Source organism: Lissotriton helveticus, chromosome 8, assembly GCF_964261635.1.
Source record: "Lissotriton helveticus chromosome 8, aLisHel1.1, whole genome shotgun sequence".
In the NCBI taxonomy this organism is placed as follows: domain Eukaryota; kingdom Metazoa; phylum Chordata; class Amphibia; order Caudata; family Salamandridae; genus Lissotriton; species Lissotriton helveticus.
In genome coordinates this window covers 194,964,483-194,979,828 of record NC_136069.1, presented here as the reverse complement: position 1 = coordinate 194,979,828, position 15,346 = coordinate 194,964,483, and the positions used below count along the sequence as shown (strand labels likewise).

Here is a 15,346-nt window from a genome sequence, read left to right as displayed (position 1 = left end):
CGGTACGTTTCAATTCTATTAAGGACGCGGAGGCGAGGATTATGATTTTCTTCCTTTGCTTTATTCTCTATACTCAAACCCCAGCAGCCAGAAAAGCAATAAAGATGTATTTTTCTCACAAATCAAGAAAATCATCATTTAGTCCTAACAAAAACAAATACCGTATAGTTCCAAGAACATCAACTCCCATCAATCCATGGGGGAACACCATAACATAGTCCTTCCTCATTGTCCATGCACTCTTCTGGAAGGTCCTCCATTATGTGAAGCCTTCCTCTTTCTTCGCGCAAGTCACGCCTGAATCCTATTGGTCCTGTTTTGCACCATCATGTCCTGCAACATAATGAAAAAACACGAGGAGTTACTATTTCCAAGTTCAAGACATCTCGCCATTCACTATCAACGTCAGTGTACTCCCACCACCGAACAACCTTTAAGAAGACAGTTTACTTACGTCCATACGGGTGGGTTCGCACTAACCGTGCACGAGAGGGATAATCCTCGCCTCCGCGTCCTTAATAGAATTGAAACTTACCGTCACTTATGCTAGGCAAAATTCGATTCTATGTCAGGACTGGAGGCCCGATTATGCTAGTTCAAAGCTTACTCACCACCAACCGTGCCACATCCACCACCGGTTTAAAATAAAACCTCTTAATTGTGGAATCAGAAGACCAATCCGCTGCGCGCATATGGTCTTCCAATCGAGCTCCCTGAGAGAAAGCCTTAGAAGCCAATGCACCCCTAGCCGAATGTGCCCCAAACTGCAGTGTTTCATGTCAATACCTGCCTCTTGCATGACCCACCTCACCCATCTGGCTATAGTGTGCGAAGAGACAGCTTTGTGCGGTTTACGTAATGCAATAAGAAGTTGTCGTTCGCCCAGCGGGCGCAATTCCATAGTCCTATCCTGGTAGGATTTCAGACAGTCCACCACACACAGCTTGAGCACATCCGCGAAGGCAGAATATGAAATTGTGCGAGAATCCGACTTAGTACGACGACCTACTGTGAAGATAATCCCTTCCGTGGAAAAAACTCCCGCTGTAACGTCCAAAGCCCGGATGTCAGAAACCCTGCGGCAGGAGACGAGACATAACAGCATGGCTAGCTTGGCCGAAAGATCCTTCAAAGAAAGATACCTATTCGGCTGCCAAGATAAGAACAGATTTAAGACCAAATTAACATCCCAGAGGACAGAGTACCGAGGTTCTGGGGGCAGAGACAGGAGGATACCCCGCAAAAGGCGACAGACGAATGGATGTTCCCCAATCGGGGCTCCATCCACCGGGCAATGAGTGGATGAAATCGCTGAACAGATCACATTAATGGAGCGGTAAGCCAGGCCCTCGGTAGCCAGATCCGCCAGGAAATTGAGGAAGGGAACGACGCCTGCGACCATGGGATCCAAGTCCCGTTGAAGACACCAACGAGACCACTTGGTCCAAGCGGACTGATACCGCTTCGATGTACTGTCTGCCCAGGCCTTTGACAAGAGACACTGAGCCGATCCCGAAAGGCCTGGGAGCGCCCAGCATCTCCTGAAAGCCTCCATGCCATGAGGCGGAGAGAACCTTGGCAAATGAGGTGGTGTTGCTCCCTGTCCGGATTCAGAAGAAGACGAGGAAGCGGGGGGAGTAGGATTGAAAAATCCCAAGAAAGTTCCAGAAGAAGCGGAAACCACACTTGAGACCTCCAAATGGCATAACCACCACCACCTCTGCCCCCAGAAGCCGGACCCGGGCTGCCAATCTCACCACCATCGAGGAAGGGCATAACCCTTCTCCTGACTCCAATCCTGAAGGAAAGCATCCGTGGCCTCCGCTAGGGGGTCGGGTCTCCAGCTGAAGAAGCGCGGGAGCTGATGATCGAGACGGGACACAAAGAGGTCCACCGAAAACGGACCCCAGTGACCGTCCAGCCATCTGAAGACCAGAACATCCAGCTTCCACAGACTGAAATCCCTTAGGTGCCTCGAGTGCCAATCTGCTACTTGGTTGGCTTGGCCCGGAAAGTATTCTGCCATTACCGAGACCTGGTGTGCCAGACAATATTCCCAAAACTCCTTGGGGAGGTCCGCCAAAGCCCGAGACCGCAGGCCCCCCAGGCGATTGACATAGCGCACTGCCGATATCTTGTCCATCTTCAGCAGGACGCATGAACTCGCTTGCTGTCTCGTCCAGCAGCGTACGGCGAATGAACCCGCCAGGAGCTCTAGGTAATTGATATGCAGTCCCTGCTCCTCTAATGACCAAACGCCGCCTGTGGAGAATTCCCCGCAACGGGCACCCCATCCTGACCGGCTGGCTTCCGATTCTATGACCAAGTCTGGAGTAGAACCGAAAATTGCACGCCCGTTCCAGGCCTCCATGTGTGCCAACCACCAAGCCATCTCCTCCTTCGCCTCCTTCGACAGAGGAACCGTCTGATCGTAAGTCAACCCTTTCCTGAGGTGGTGTGCCTTTAACCGCTGCAAGGCCCGATAATGCAACGGACCTGGGAAGATTGCCTGAATGGAGTACGACAGGAGACCCACCACCCGGGCAATCTGCAGAAGGGACGTCCGGGGCCTGGATATGGTCTGTCTCAGGACGTGACGGATTTTGGCCATCTTGTGAGATGGAAGACTCAAGGAAGCCTGAACGAGTCGACGACGAAACCGAGAAAAACCAGACTCTGAGTTGGGCAGAGTACCGACTTTGGCTCATTGATGACAAACCCTAGGCTTTCTAAGAGGGACACCGTCTGTTGCAATTGAGCAGTCAGCCTCTGCGGACACTGCGCCATGAGAAGAATGTCGTCCAGGTACACAATCATTCTTATCCCCTGACCTCTCAAAAACTCCTGACCCCGCCAAAGGAACTGGAGGAAGCGTCGATGGGGAGGATGGACCAGAACTACCAAGTACGCATCCTTGAGGTCCAACCGGACCATCGAATCGCGCGGCAAGAGGACATCCCGAAGAAGGTGTATGCCCTCCATTTTGAAGTGGCGGTAAACCAACCAACCAACCATTGAACTCTTTCAGGTTGATTACCGGGCGCCGTCCCCCGTCTGTCTTTTCCACTAAAAAGACGTTGCTGAGGAAACCGTTGGGATGCCGAGCGGATCGACAGATGGCTCCTTTCTTGAGAAGAGCGGACACCTCCTCGTCAATCAGCTGGGCGTCGGGAACTGCAAAGGAGATGGGTCATGGGAGTTCTACCTGAAAAGGATGGTCGTAAAACTCTATGTGAATCCCTCTCACCGTCTGCAAGACCCACGCATCTGACGTAAGCTGTGCCCAAACGTCCTGAAAGGCCGCCAAACGACCCCCGATAAGAACCTGCTCCGCAGGCATGACACTTACCGCCTGTTTGACCCCTTCCCGGCGTTGTTTTTGAAGCCGCCACGTCCTCGGAACCGCTGCCCTCGGGTAGGGTAGAAGGTGTTGAAGTTTGCTGAGGAGTTATATTGCCCTCTACCGGAGTCATGTCCCTGTTGACAGATTGCTGGCCTCCACGGCCGGGCGCGCGGCCCCCTACCGCGACCGGCCCCTTGGGAGAAATGCGTTTGAAAAACCCTCTTGATATTAGATTGTGGCCACCTTCACGTCATTGGACAAGGCCCAAACTTCCTCAGTTCCTTCACAAAAGGCTCACCGAAGAGGCCCCCTCTGACAAAAGAGCTCTGATAGGCTCTTGAAAAACTGATGCATGTCGCGCAGAACCAAGTTGTCTTGAAGGAGGAATAATCGGACACAATTCCGATTATTCCTCTTTCAAGACAACTTGGTTCTGCGCGACATGCGGCGGTTTTTCAAGACCCTATGAGAGCTCTTTTGTCAGAGATAAAGACTAAGTGCCGGTTCATCAAATTCTTTCACTTTCAAGATATTTTAAGCTATACACGATGCATCCCAACTAGAAAATAATAAAGGGCTTGAGGAAGTTACTTTTTAGTAACAAAACACGTGTTGGCTGCCTGTTGTGTTTCTTTCTGGGATACAAGCACAGAAGAACTTCTAACAACAAGCCGTATAACTTTTATCAATGATATGGGATTGTATAGACAATGAATGTGTAAAATTCGATATTAAAACAGCAAAGCCATTTCATGTTTTGGATGTTCTCTATATACAATTTTTTATTGAATGTGCATTTGATGTATCAAAAGTCGTGACTCCCTAAGAAGGTCAGGACGGGAAACTATTGCCCATAGAAGCATTTTCTTCTTTGTATCACTAATATTTTAGTGCTGAGGTGCAATAATTGTTTACCTGAACAAGTAGAGATGTTGATAGTACAGACAAAATCCTATTTAAGGAGCCTGTTTGGCCCCCGTAAAGAAAAAGAGAAAGAAGGGCACCAAGCTGGCTTTGAACAATAAGGAGCTGGTAACGCAGGAGGTGGGAAGAAGTCGATTGACTGTGGAAGAGCAGCCGCCCAGCCATCCTGTAAACAGTACTATGAACATGGTATTAGTTCTAACCAATATTGACACTCTCTTCGACACACTAAGAGTTGAGATAATTAACTGTATGAAATTTGGGACTGTGGGGATCATGAAGAAACTAGCTTGTCTAGAAAGAAAATGGGAGGGTGTGTCATGTCCTCATGCCATTACCAGGGAGTTGAATAGTAATATACAATGTAGCAAAACGCTTTGTAACAAGAATACCATACATTCTACCAGTGGACTCCCATGGGGGATGGCGGTGCAATCGTGCCTCACTCAGGGATTACGCCGGGAAGGTCCCCCCAAGAAGTCGAAATGAGTGATAATCAGGGTGGAATACCTTGGAAGTCGGAAATAAGATCAAAGGCCAACTGCCACCTGAAGCCACCCTGTTATTGGCAGTCTTAACCGGGGTACCCCCTCTGAAGGAAAATGTTGTGGAAGCACCTGATGAGTTGATTTGTAAAGTTAAATTCTGGTGTACTTCGAACTCTGAAGGAGGATTTAATGCATCTTTACGTTATTACGGCTAGACGGTCCGGGTGGGTAGGTCCCTGCCCCAAACAGAAGAAGGGTGATTGTGTTGTTAATAATTTTGACCAGAGGGATATTGTGGGTTTGCTTTTTCAAGGTAACAACCATGGGGACAAAGAGAGAATTATTCCATTAGGCTACTTTCACCCACCCAAAACTGTTGATCGACCATACAACCTCACTCCCCAGTTTAACTGGCAACTAGACACACATAGGCATGAACTGGACATTAGTTCTAGGCCAGGGGTGACCATCACTTTCAAGAGGGATTAGGTGGTAATCCTGCTGCTCTCCTAATCTTGGGGAGAGATGTAGGAGTAAGCTCTGCCAACCACAGGCTAAAACTAACAAGTCGATTTTGGCCACTGAGCCAGATGGACGGGAATGATTGACTGATTGGTGGCTACCCCATACAGGGGCACGTTCTAGATACTCAGAGGGTGGATCCAAACATTCTGCCCAATAGAAATGGGCCAAAAGTGCCAAGTCAAGTTAAAATACTAAGTTGGAACATAGCAGGAATGAGAAATAAAATGGATGATCCTTATGGAATGATTTACTAAGGGATTATGATGTCATCGGGCTTCAAGAAACTTGGGAAGTTGACAATATTTTTTGGCTGGATGGGTACGCGACATATGTTGAGCCAGCAAGGCTCTCTATAGCGGGCAGATCCAAAGGTGGTCTTATAACTATGATCTCATTAAAGGTTGCAGGAAGCCATCGTAAACTGGATCTTGGTTTATCGAACTGTCTAGCTTTTGAAATTGTTCCCATCAATGCAACTAGGATTTTAGTTGTGAACTTTTATAATTCATTTGATAGATCTAATGCTATAGAGCATTTATCTAGCCTTAAATTGTTTCTGGAATCCTATAAGGAGAAACAAGTCACACTTTATTCGGTAATAACTTTGGGTGATTTTAATATTCATTTATGCCCAAAAAATTGCCAGGTTACAGATAGTTTAGTTAATACCAACAAGTGAGAGAGAGCATGAGTAGACACTCCTATACCCCAAACAAAGTCGCAAATAACAACAGAGGAGTGACTCAGTGAAAAAGGAAAAGAAGAAAGCTGCTGCCATAAACAAACAAGCATTTACAATGCAACGGTTTCGCCTTTGCAAAAGTTAGAGCTATTGGCATTGTAAATGACAAAATTTTTATTTATGTGTTGGTTTTGAAAACAGATAAATAAATGGCATTGTCATTTACATTGCCAACAGCTTAATCTCTCGCAAATGTAAGACCTATTGTACTCTACTGGACAAGCTTATCAGACAGCAATTACTACCACACACACACACCCAGAGCCACACACACACACACACCCAGAGCCACACACACCCCCACACACCCAGAGCCCCACACACCCAGAGCCACACACACCCACACACCCAGAGCCACACACACACCCACACACCCAGAGCCACACACACACCCACACACCCAGAGCCACACACACACCCAGAGCCACACACACACCCACACAGCTTTAAGAGGTCACTCAGAGGTCGCCAGTGAAAATTACCAGGGGCAGCCTCTGTTTTTACCTTTGCGATCCCACCTCTGATAACACTGTTAAAGGACACTTGAAGTAAGCCCGTAATGCATTCATTAGTAGAACATACCCAGAAAAGCCGGTGATGTAGCTTGGTGGATTAATGCACCCATCAGGGAGCTCTATGTGTAACCTGGAGTCTGTAGGTTAGGATTCCAGCTGTCTCCAACCATCCATTCATGCTTCATATGTTGGAGATCTAAGCATTATTAACTTGGATCTTATTAAAACACGTTCTTGGAAGCTCGCACTGATTCTCCTTTTAGAATCTGTTGAATAAATGCAGCAGATAGCCTAGTAAAGTGATCTAGTCTTGTATGTGATGGGGCCTTTAAAAATTAGTGTTGTTGGGGAGGTCCAGGTTTTAGCACTGTACTGTACTTCAACCTAAAAAGGCGCCACTATGTCAGTAAAACCCGCTTTGAGTATCCTGTGGTTTTGCAGTTAGTTATTTTACATACTTTTGAAAACATGCCATGGGATGTCAAAAGAGCAGGCATAACAAGTTAATCACTACTCCTTGACGTGGCCATAACACACTGCCACCTTTTGAAGTAAAGTCTGATCAAAAATAGATCCAACTATTCCATGTACGACAGCTTATTTTTCAACGATTATTAAATGTGTCTCCAAACTTGATTCCTTATACTGCCACTAATTCCATAAACATAACCTCGGTATTGAAATAAGTCAACACATCTGCACAAAAGAATAACCAAGTAATGTAATAACTTAACTATGCAATCGCCAGGAGTTCACATGAAGGTGGACAGACTAGAGAACAAACAAAAAAAGACCTTGTAAAGTGACATTACATTCAATAGGGGCATCACATAGCCATGCGAATGTACATGTCAATACCTCAATAGCCCATCATTGGCGTTGGTTAACATTACAGCGACAGAACAAGGGCGTCCGGAAAAAGGCTTAAGCAGCAAAACAGATCTAATCTGTGTTTTCAGAAAATGCTTTACGGCAGCGTGGACCAAAAAAGTTTATTAAAAATAAACAAAAAACATATCCTACTAGATTGCTACTGTATCGACATAACCTTTGGTTGAGTTCTTCCATAGTATTTAAAGAAAATGGTAGCTTTAATAACGCTACTGAGGATTTGATAGTTCCACATAGATCGTCATGTTATATTACCATTAGGACTCCCTCCCCTCCTCAAGGAAGACTGGAATGCATGACTGTTTACTTATTGCTTTGCTCTCCCAATAGTTCAGAAATCAGTTTCCTCAATGCACTTTACTTGGGGATTGAAATTCACTTTCTAACGTTCTATGAGGAGGATGGCACAATATGCATGAAAAGTTCTCTCAGCAATACACATTTCACACTTACTTTGTACTAAACTACAGAGACTTTAATGTTGCTACTTTTATAGCTTTTAAAATACCTTTCTTAATTTTGTTTACCTTAACATGTGCATTAAAAGCATATTGCAGCCTTAAATACGTCAGACACTTTAAGAGCAACAGACCCAAGGCCGAGCAGCAGTTTAAAACTCTGAGAAACCAATGTAAAGTTTTGTGATTTTTAACAGAAAGTCCAGCAATACAGCTCGTTCTCAAAGTGTAAGAATCTAGAAAAAACAAAGTACATAGGAGTTAAACCCTACTGCCCCACTTTAGACTGACATAAAGGGATTTCATGGCTATCCAAATCTCACTAAGAAGGAACATGGGGCGCAGCGAAAGCTGGAGGGCTCGCGTGGAAGCAGAGTGGTCAGTTCTCGTCCTATGAGCTTTAAAGGGCATTGTGAACTAGTACATTTCCAAGGACTGCTCAGAGCGAGGCGGCCCACGCAGCAGCTACTAGGAGGCCTGCTCGGGGCTGCGCAGTCTTGGGCCTCACCCTGCCTACCAAGAGACGGAGCGCGCAGGAAGAGAGGCCATCTGCTCATACTATAGGCGGCTGGCAACTCCCCCTCACCTAGCCAGGCCTCTCTGCCCAACGGCTGGGCCAGACCGCGGACTCCTCCACAGAGCGCACACTCCTCCCTCACACCGGCGCACGCCAGCTCTTTTTTTTATGAATGGAAAACGCTGTATGCAAATGAAGACGACTCTAGGAAAAAAATGGCCGACGCTTGCGCTTCCATTTGACGCGGGGTGGGGGAGGGGGGATGTCCCGAGCCTCGGCCGCCGCACGCTCGACAATGCAGGGGGGCGGGGAAGGCTCAGAAACTCCAAAGTGTAAGGGAACGCTGTTGACACCTAAAATCTAAAGCACCCCCCCAAATGGTCCGTGCCAGGGGAGGGTGTCCCTGCCGAGACCGGTGCAACCCCGTTAAGTCCTGGGTAGCAACTGACGTGTGGCCGCCAGCGCGAGCCCTGCAGAAGTAAACACGGCTGCAGGGGGGCGTGCAGCAGCTCGCGTGAGCCCCTCAGGCTGAAATCCCATGCACCAACCACCTACCCCCACCCATAACACACAACCCATTCCTGCCCGAGCCCCCAACTCACTCGTCCGGCTGTTCTTCCTCGTTCATTTTCCTCCTCAGCGGCGGCCCGCAGCAGCGCCCTGCGGCTCCGCGCTCCACATCTTCTTGGTCACATTCTCGGACCTTCCTCAACTTTTTATTATGTTTCAATAGTTATCCGTGATAAGTCGAGGGGGGGTTGTCCCAAAGTTAACGAAAACCAAGGTGTAACTGCAAAATAAGGGCCGTCCCAGAGAGAGCTGCGCAGCTCGGCCATGTCAGAGCGCCTCTGCGGCGAGCCCCTGCTTACAGGCGCCGAGTGGGGAGCTGGGAGTGAGGCTGGCGGGGGCCCCGTCCGAGCCCCATGGCTGCAGCCTCAGTCCATGTTGGATTCTCACCGCCGAGGAGAGGAAGTGGGGCGGAAGCGATGACGTCATCCTAGCAACCAGCTGCCAAGCTGCAGCACTGGAGGGAGGGGAGAAACCAGACACCGACAGCCGAACGCCCGCCCGCCCCTGCCACAGCTCACAGCGCTGCCAGACCAGTCACTAGACGAACGGCGGACGCACAGTTACTACAATAGCATAGACATACTCCAGCACAGGCATTCAGCCGCCGTACCCCACCGTCTCCAAGCGACTCTAGCGGTTCATAGCCCCCCCGTTAGACTTTTCAAGTTAGGGATCCGGGGCAACATACCAGTGCTGCATGTGTGAGGTGAAGACACCCCAAGTTTTATCTAACATTTTGATATTTCGTTACTTTATCACCTTATTTTAAAACCCATAATTCAAACGCGAGGCAATTTAAAAACAAGTCAGGTCCCGGGCCGGCCAGCCAATCACAGCGCGGCCCGGGAATGACGTCACGGGGGTGTCCCGGGCCGGCAGCCAATCACAGCGCGGCCCGGGACAAAGGGGCGGGGCTTAAAAAACCACCGCGAAATGCCCCCGAATCGCGTTTTCAAGAGAAAGCGTGACTGACAGCCTCTGTCTCCCAATGGCTAGCCTCCATTTATGGAGCTAGCCAATGGTAGACAGAGGCTGAACCAAAGTACATATGTAGGATCATGAGGTTTCGCCATGGGCGGAGCAACTGCTATGCAGTTGCAACGCCCAGGGCGAAACCTAAGCAGTGAAGTTTGTTTATTCACTCTGTACTGTGAATGCGGTTGTTACTCCCACAAACACATGTACATGGTGTCCAATCTCTGTCCCCCTGTGAATACCCAATGAGGTACCCTACTAGGACAAAACCCATCGGGTGCAAAACTCACCCAAGACTAACGTAAGGGAGAGGGAATTCTTTTCTTTATGAAGGACCCTCACTCACCACTAGTTGGTGACATGCTTCATCATTGGGTCCCCGCTGGGGTGACCGAATGTCCCCCCAGCGTGCTACAACGCCTGATTACAGCGGAGCGGGATGTGGTGAGTGTAACAGTGCCCAAATAGGAGTGACTATAAGTGAGCGTGCCAGTGTGTTAAAAAATGCGAAGGTTGTAGCCTTTACAAAAATCTTTAATAATGGCCAACCTGCATTGGATTAAAAACAAAGTGAACGGACTACACAAGGTTCTGAGGTAGGGGACCGGAGTCCTGTTGAATATACAAAATGGTCAACATGTTTCTGCTGTTTTAAGTTGCAATTTGCTCAGCATTCGTCAGGACCTAGCAAAAAGTCCTCCGGTGGTGTGCGCGCGCTAAGGCACACCCTATTGTGAGGCTCTGTATGTGAAAAATTCTTTATTTTGTGTGAGGATTCACACGACAGTCTCCGTCGTTATCCACTGCGATTTGCAGGAATAACCTAGAAACTTCGCAAGAGACGAGGACACGCCCCTTCGGTGAGGACAGCGCGGGTTCCCTTCACGCGGTGACTATTTCGGCACTCGCGGCTCCCCGCGGTATACCTGCACTCCCGGGAGGCAGCAGCCAAGAGTGCAGGTATACACGCAGACTGGGTAAACTCTGCAACAGTAAAGGGTTTAGAGAATGGGACCTGATAGGAATCTCCACGGTAGGCGACCTATGGAAGAGGGGTGCAATCATACCATTTGACCAGCTTCAAACCCAATACGACTTAGCGCCCACTGAAAGATTTAGATATTTGCAGGTCCGCCATACCCTGCGGTCGGTTATCCCACCAAATACTGATCTGCCTGAATCAACTCCTCTGGAAGACAGGTTACTTACGGAGCACATGCATAAAAAAGCGACGTCATTTACGTATCGCAAGCTAGTTAATAATTTACCAGATCCCACCCTGAAATTAAGGCACAGTTGGTCTGGAGACTTGGGGGAGTTTGACGAGGCAGACTGGCAGACAGCGCTATCTTCCCCGAGAGAAGTGGCCATACCCTCTAGGCTCCGCCTGATACAGTTAAAAATACTCCATCCTGTATACTACACTAGGACCACTCTGCACGCTATAGGACGCGCCACACACCGTTTTTGTCTAAGGGGTTGCGGGGAGGAGGGAACATTCCTCCAAACCATATGGGAATGCCCCCGGGTTGCTACATACTGGGCCAAGGTCATAAGGACGATGTCGCAGGTAGTGAATGCATCTGTGTTACCTGAGCCGCGGTGTTGTTTATTAAACGTCTGGGACTCGAACGACCTTACCCACCCTGCTCAGGACTGGGTGACGTTGGGTATAATGTTTGCCAAACGCAATATCGCCAAATACTGGGGCGCTGAGGAGGTACCCACGTTGAGAGACTGGTGCACGGATTTAGATGCGGCCATGATGGCAGAGAGAGTGGTATACCTACACCGGGGTTGTACCCGAAAATGGGATAAGATTTGGGGTGCCTGGAACGAATACAGAGGGCATCTGTATGATCCACCGAGGCCGGATGAAGAAAGTGATTCTGAATTTTAGACGGGAGGGGGTGGGGGGCTAGGGAGTGTGCCAATGGATTTGGAGCGATGTTATTTGAATATTTTACAAATTGTACTGATACTGCCTCTTACATTGAATTGCCTTTCATGCTGTATGTATCAATTGTCTATCAGATGCCTTATTATTGTTCTTAATAAAAATATATATATATATTGCCAAGTTCTGGCATGTTGTCAACAAGCTGTTCTTATTAAATAATAAGAGCGGCGTGTTAGATTGCAACATCCCAGAAGAGGAGTGGCTCAACCACTTTAAACATATTCAAGGGGATCAAGGGGATAAGGGGCCCCAAAGCACACCTTATGTCGTGGAGAACTACACCCTAGTGTTTACTGCTAAGGAAGTAGTCGCGGCTATTGACCAGATGTCAAGTAATAAAGCACCTGGTCCGGATGGTGTTCCGGTGGATCTTTTTAAAACTAATGTTCTATTATGGTCTAATATACTTGCAAATGTTTTTTTCGTCGGCATGTACGTTTGGACTACCACAATCTTGGTCTCGGTCAATTATAGTCCCGGTCTTTAAAAAGGGAAATAGAGGAGACCCTCGATGGTATAGGCCTATCTCATTGATAGACTCTGCTGTGAAAGTTTTAGGTAGAGCTGTCCTTGGTAAACTCACTGACTGTTTAAATGATTGGAATATCCTCTCAAGCCTACAGTATGGGTTTAGGAAAGGAAGAGGAACCATGGACCAGAGTTTAAATGTATCTTTACTGGCCGGGAAATATTCGATCGCGAAGAAAGGTTCACTCTATCTGGCCTTTCTAAAACTTTATTTTGCCTTCGATAGAGTAAATAGATCAAAACTCTGGCAGTTGTTATTAAAACTCGGTCTAGATAAGAATATTGTACATTTTCTGGCTGATTTACACACAGAACTATCCGTCACAGTTAGATTTGACCAAAAAGACCACCTTACCAGTAGCATCCGTATTGTTAAAGGTGTGAGACAGGGATGCATTCCACTCCTATTCATTTTATATATTAATAATTAGGAGTCGGTCTTAATAGGAGCAAGCAAGGACATCCCACATGTAGGAGAGCGGTTAATCCCGGCTCTCCTATAGGCGGATGATGCTTCCTTGATAGCTAGAACTGCAATTGGCCTCCAGCACCTTTAAACTTCCTTTGCCAATTTTATGAAGTCATTAGACCCGGATGTTAATTTTTCTAAATCGCATACAATGATCTTAGAGCGTAAACCAAGGAAACTAAAGACTCTTGTTTGTGAAAACAATGTGATATCTTGGGTTAATTCGTTTACTTATTTAGGGGTTTTATTTGATGAAAGGGGATCGTGGATCCCAAATATTAAAGCTAAAAGAAGGGTTATGGCCAGATCCACCTTAGCGGTTTTTGACTTTGCCCGCAGATTGGGGGCAAAGCCTATGCAAGCAATGTTAAACATCTATAGGGCCAAATGTATTACCATAGCATGTTATGGGTCTGACATATGGGGATAAAAGAATTCTAGGGACATTCAAATTGTTGAAAATAAATTTCTTAGAAACTTGTTGTCTGTCTCACAGTCAACATCTGCTCCGCCTGGGAGTCGTAATAATTAACTCGCTTCTACCACCTTGGGAAAGTAGGGGTGGAGAGCAGCCCTGTCAATTATGTGCTAGAAGCATGGAGAACCTTGTTCACATCATATGCCTCTGTGAGAAGTTAAAAGATCTACGGAAAATGCTACTAAAGCCATTCTTCACTCAGTATGGTGTCAGGTCTTGTAGGCAGGCAGTAATGCTGTGCTTCTATCCAACCTTAGTACAGCTAAACTACCGCCTCATAAAATGTTTTGCATTGACTGCGACAAAGCTGAAAAGCCTACCTGCAAAAGTTACATCTTTGGGAACTGTTTGCGCACCTTGTAATACAACCCTCTCACAACGGAATCGAACGCTATAAATATCAGAAACAGGTTGCCGATTTGCCATAAGGGATCATTTCACCAGTTTAAAAAGACATTTCCTATTGAGCTGCCTTTAATAGACTCACTGCTGTTTGTGCTAGGGTCATATGCCTTATTGGCATTATCTTAAAAGTTTCACGCGTACATAAATGTGTTATTTTAAACTTTTACATAGTTTATCATATTAATGTAATGTGACTGATTTTACTGTTAAAATTTATGTATGCAACGGTTTTAATTAACTACGCATAATAATAAAAACTTGAACAATCAAAAAACTGGGTTAGGCTTTGTATCTGACCTAATCAGCATGGCACCCTTATTAAAGTGGATAGGCATTTGGACAAACCCAGAGCTAGGGATAAATCGTGAAATTATTTGCGATTGTTTAACACTTGATTATTCAAGCAGTATCCATTGGCTGAGCCACATAAAAAAGCTCGCTACCATCTAGGAAGGCCAGAAATGTTTAATTCCCCAGAAAACTTGATTAAAGAAAATTTAATTTGGGTAAAAAAAATGTTTTTATAGGTTGCACCTATAGATGGATAGGGAGGCCAGTGAGATTTAAAAAACGTTGGCATTGAGACATCAGTTATTGTCCACTTCAAGTACCATGGAACCCTATTTAAATTTTAGTTACAAATCAGCATCAACGTTTCCTTTCAGTAAGATTTAGATTCAATCAACTACATTTACTCCTGGCCGAGCCGAAGGGATGGAAAAAGATTGAGGACCTGGGTGTTTGTTCATGTGATAGTTTTTCGACCCAGGACTCAATACATTTTACCTTATTTTGTGAACATTTTAGCCATATTCTGAGGCAGTTCATTTTACCTATTTTAAGGGGCAAAGGATTTTTAGACCTGCTTTTATGTATTTACAGATGCTGACGAATGTGTGGGAAATTATTAACATTGCTAGTTTTCTGACAGCATGTTCAGAATAAAGAAAAAAGGATTATTATGAATTAGATCATTTTTAACCCCAAGAAATTTTAAACTTTTTATCATGATGTGTTTTGTATATGATCACATCATATTTTTTTTGTACCTTGTTGATGTGTAATTGTAATATTTTATGTATTTTTTTGTAGTATGCTTTTATGGTTTTAATTAACCAAATAAAGTGAATTTGACTGACTGACTGGACGCCTTTCACCCTCTAGTCATTAATGGTCGCTTTTAGGCACCCTTATTTCACCCCCTCCTTGTGGTCCCGCCACATTGAGAAGGTGACCTCGACGCAGTGAGTGAATTTTGCACTGGACATTGTGACTTTGTGACTCCTACCGGTTTGTGGGATAGTTTACTTCTAACTATTTTGGGCCACATGATGTTATTTCTTCCAGATCTAATCTGCCTCCCAACCCCCTGTCTTTACCCCTCTTCCCCATTACTTTTTATCCTCTATGGGGACTTGTATTTTATGTTATACTATGCAACTGTAACTAAAGTAACTATGCAAAACTGTTATGCATGTAAAGCGCTCTGATACCTCCGGGTCTAGCCAACGCTATATAAAACTTTGCAAATAAAATAAAATAAATAAATAAACCGGAA

The 15,346-nt window shown here is 46.2% G+C and overlaps 2 long non-coding RNA genes across 4 annotated transcripts in view; one reads left to right on the top strand and one right to left on the bottom strand.

Moving 5' to 3' along the window:
• Window positions 1-15,346, bottom strand: part of LOC144772516 (uncharacterized) — a 434,413-nt gene that overhangs the window by 9,593 nt on the left and 409,474 nt on the right. For all 3 annotated transcript variants that reach the window (XR_013599787.1, XR_013599788.1, XR_013599786.1), the window contains exon 3: window positions 162-333. This is a non-coding gene — a long non-coding RNA (uncharacterized LOC144772516). The remainder of the gene's footprint in view (window positions 1-161; window positions 334-15,346) is intronic.
• The window catches only part of LOC144772517 (uncharacterized), an 88,477-nt gene that overhangs the window by 59,167 nt on the left and 13,964 nt on the right, over window positions 1-15,346 (top strand). The gene's annotated exons all lie outside the window — the stretch shown is intronic.